The sequence below is a fragment of the Camelina sativa genome, chromosome 9 (genome assembly GCF_000633955.1).
Source record: "Camelina sativa cultivar DH55 chromosome 9, Cs, whole genome shotgun sequence".
NCBI classification, from domain to species: Eukaryota; Viridiplantae; Streptophyta; class Magnoliopsida; order Brassicales; family Brassicaceae; genus Camelina; species Camelina sativa.
Genome location: NC_025693.1, coordinates 934,071 through 938,481, shown reverse-complemented (window position 1 = coordinate 938,481; position 4,411 = coordinate 934,071).

Sequence of the window (4,411 nt, the reverse complement as noted above, 5' to 3'; positions counted from 1 at the left end):
TTTGATGTTTTCGACGACTCCGATGGTGAGTCATCTGATGACGAGAAGTTTTCTGTATTGGGCGAGCCTCAGAGTACAGTGGAAGACCCACCTACTCCGCCTCCTCAGAAGAAAGCTCATAGAGATGATAACTTTGCCGGATCGAAGATGAATCCGGAGGCTATTAGGTTGGAGGTGTCAACGCTAAAAATTGCTGTAGGACAACGATACAGTAGCAAAAAGCAGTTCAGGAATCACGTGAAACTTATTTCGGTTAGGGATGGATTTGATTTTAATGTACCAGTCTCAAATCCGAGACAAGTGGTTTTTAGGTGTTGGGTTAAAGGATGTATTTGGAGAGTTCGTGCATCTGTACAAGGGGATGACCCGGATTTTCATGTTCGTGTATACGATTCGGAACACACATGTTCTGTGACGGAACGTTCTACTAGATGCCGTCAATCAACAGCTGATGTACTGGCAGGTCTTTACAGGGACTATCTTGGTGATCTTGGTCCGGATGTTAAACCTAAAAGTGTCGGAGTCATTTTCAATAAGCAATTTAGTCTAAAGGTAATTACTATGTTTCGACTGACTTATTGATAATAATGGTTGAGTTATAGGTATGTATAGGCTGAGTTAATTATTGATAACAATGGCTGAGTTATAGGTATGTATAGGCTGAATTATTTACATTTTACGGCTCATTTATTGATTATTTAAGGCTGACTTATTCGAATGTATCGGCTGAGTTATTTATATATTATGGCTGATTTATTAATTTGTTGGTGTCGACAGATGGGTTATTGGAAGGCATATCGAACGCTGCTGAATGCAAGGCAGATCGACCAGGGAACTCCTGAGGAAAGTTTTAGCGAATTACCTTCTTACATATACAAGTTAAAAAGGGAAAATCCGGGTACAGTCACGCGTCTTCAAATAGGTGATGAAGATAGATTCAAAAATGTTTTTATTGCTTTTGGTGCGAGTATTGCTGGGTTTGCTTTCATGCGCAAAGTTGTTGTTGTCGACGGAACGTTTCTCCATGGTAGTTACAAAGGGACACTTCTAACAGCCCTAGCTCAGGATGGTAACTTTCAAATTTTCCCATTAGCTTTCGCTGTTGTTGACACTGAAAATGATGAGTCTTGGCGTTGGTTCTTTACACAACTCAAAGTTGCCATTCCAGACGAAAAGGATCTTGCGATAATCTCCGACAGACATCAGTCAATAGGGAAAGCGATTCGTCAAGTGTATCCGTTGGCTTCACGTGGAATTTGCACTTACCATTTGTATAAGAACATCTTGGTGAAGTTCAAAGGAAAACATTTGTTCCCTCTGGTGAAAAAAGCGGCAAAGTGTTTTAGGCTAACTGATTTTAATGAGGCTTTCAATGAGATTGAAGCACGTCATCCCGAACTACATGGATACCTCCAACGAGCTGGTGTCCGAATGTGGGCGCGTGTTCATTTCCCGGGTGAAAGGTACAATTTAATGACAACGAATATTGCAGAATCAATGAACAATGCACTGTCAAATGCTAGAAGTCTTCCCATAGTTCGACTTCTAGAATCGATACGGGATATGATGACCAGATGATTTTCTGAACGGAGAGAGGATGCAAAATCGCAGCTAACAACGCTCACTCGAGGTGTTGAGAAACTGTTACAGGTAAGTTTACATAAGTTAGTCGTCAATGTTGATAACTCAGTCATAACAGTTATAATATCTCAGCCGTTATTGTCTCCTTATCTCAGCCATTACCATTATAGTTTTCATAACTCAGCCATTGTTGTTTCAATAAATCAGCCGTAATTGTTTTCATAACGGGACAGCCTAAACCGTTTTTTTTTAATAGGACCGTGTCTAAAACGTAATTGTTTTCATAATAGGACTGTGTCACTGCAGCAAAACTTATGGAGGTACAAACGATTGATGCTGTACGTGTGCAAGTGAAATATGGATCATCTTTGCATGTTTTAAATTTAGAAATAAAAAGTTGCACATGCCGTCGTTTCGACCACGAGAAAATACCATGCATCCATGCAATCGCAGCTGCAGAGCATATGCATGTCTGTCGTATCTCCTTGTGCGATCCGAAATTTAGGAGTGTCGATTTGGTTAACGGATGGGCTGGTTCAATCATGCCTCCAGATGAATCATTCCCTGCTCCTGAAGTTGTGGATAATCAGAAGTGCTTGCCTCCAATTGTTGTGAACCAGCCAGGAAGACCAAAGAAGCGTAGGATTAAATCATCTTTGGAAGTTGCCACTGAAAATAAACGCCCTAGGAAGCAACACGCATGTTCGCGATGTAAGCAAGTTGGGCACAATGCGAAAACTTGTGCTCTATAGTTTATATTGTGTTATTACTCATCTGTCAAAGTATTATTACTTTATTTTGTGGTATTACTCATCTGTCAAGTAGTATAACTCAGCCATAACACACTATAACTCAGCCATCACATGAATCGACGATATATTTCGTCCTGTATCATGATAACTCAGTCGTAATAAACTATAACTCAGCCATATAATCAGTCGTATAAATCAGTCGTTTGATTGTTTCTTTGATAACTCAGTCATGACATGAATCGACTATATATTTCGTTTTCCCGTAAAAGCTATAACTCAGCCGTAAATTTTATAACTCAGCCATGACATTAAACTTCACTAAAATCGTTTTGATTAGTTTCCATTACACTTCATCCAAACAACAACAAAAAATATATATAATAACAACGCCTAAACGAGAGATCTCTGGTCGGGGGAGCCCGATCGAAAAGTTTCGCCACCAACCCTCTAGCGTTCTGGACGGTCCTGCAATCGCAGAACGGGAGCTGGGCCAGATATGTCAGTCTCCAATGGTTCCTCCACTGCGAGTTCGTTCACCGCAATTCGACAGAAATCTCGTACCCGTTGTAAGGCCTCTAGCCTTTCGATTGGCAATCCGGAGCCTCTGGACATCATGTCCTCTATAAAGGCACATGGGCCTTCAAGAAGATGGCGCTCGCGGAAGGCTTAACCCGATGACTCCAGGAAATTGACGTATCGGATTAACCTAGTCAAGCAAGCTTGATAGGCCCAGACATCCGTCACGAATGGGAAGGCGGTTTCCCCCAGGGGTTCGCAATCGCCTTTCGGGAGATCAGGTACATCCATCTGATCGACCAGTTCCTTGCACGCCTTGTGCTCATCAAGTAGACGGACCATTCGCCAGTGTGCCAAGAAGTAACCTTCGACGATAAGGTCTTCCAGGACTAGAATGGTTCCCTCTAAACGGTAAAAACGATGGAGCTGGTCAAGTTTCAGCCGAAGCGCCCGAATATACGCGCCCATCCTCTTTCGCCGAGCTCGGTACTCTCGGAGTTCTAGCTGAAGGGGAGACACACCAGGGTCGACAGTATTTGAGTTTGGAGCGACCTCACGAGATCAGGACGTCTCTCCGACCTCCTGTGGGATGGGATTTTCCGGCTCCCGATTGCCGGATGCGGCGGCTATCCTTTCCCGGGCCTGTCTCAGCAATGCGGATCGAGTTCTTGCTGGCATCCTTCTATTTCTTACGCTGGTGGAAGTTCGAATGATTTATTCCCCAAACCTTCATCCCTATTTATATAGAGTCATGGGATGTAACCGCCGCTGAGTCCACCAATCAGACTGCAGCGAAATTTCTGCTGTGTCCCGAGAATAACTATAAAAGACCGTGCAACACATTTAATGAAACGCGTCTTTTGTTTTCCTAACTCAGCCGTCAGAAAATATAACTCAGCCATATAATCAGTCGTATAAATCAGTTGTTTGTTTTCATATTGTTTCTTTCGATAACTCAGTCATAACTCACTATAACTCGACCATGACATGAATCGACTATATCTTACGTTTTCCCGTAAAGCTATAACTCAGCCGTTAAGCAATATTTTGGCAAGTTAACCTAATAATAAACGCGACCTTTCTTTTGATAACTCAGCCATATAGACTGTTCATTTTGATAACTCATCCGTTATTCACTATAACTCAGCCGTCACATGAATCGACGTGACCTTTCGTGTTCCCGTAAAACTATAACTCAATCTCAAAGTGAGAGTAGATACTAAAATGTGGAAGCATGGAAAGTGGATACATAGAATTAGGCGAAGAAAAAGGGACGTTTAACTCAGAAATGGAAAATAATTATTTTAAAATAAACAGAAATTAGAGTCACGAATTGATAAGGTAAAACTGGAAATCACTGCTAGAAAACCTAAAAGATCTCAGAGACTTTGAGGGACAACCACAGAAGGTAACACTTGTTGCACATGATTTCATAGTCTCTGTAGCGGAGAGAATGGAAACCATAATTCAAACAACACATCACAGCACAAGCGGGTGAAGGGAGTGGCGGGATGTCAGGATAGCGATGGGTGGCTGAGTATGAGTTTTTGCGGGCCGTATTA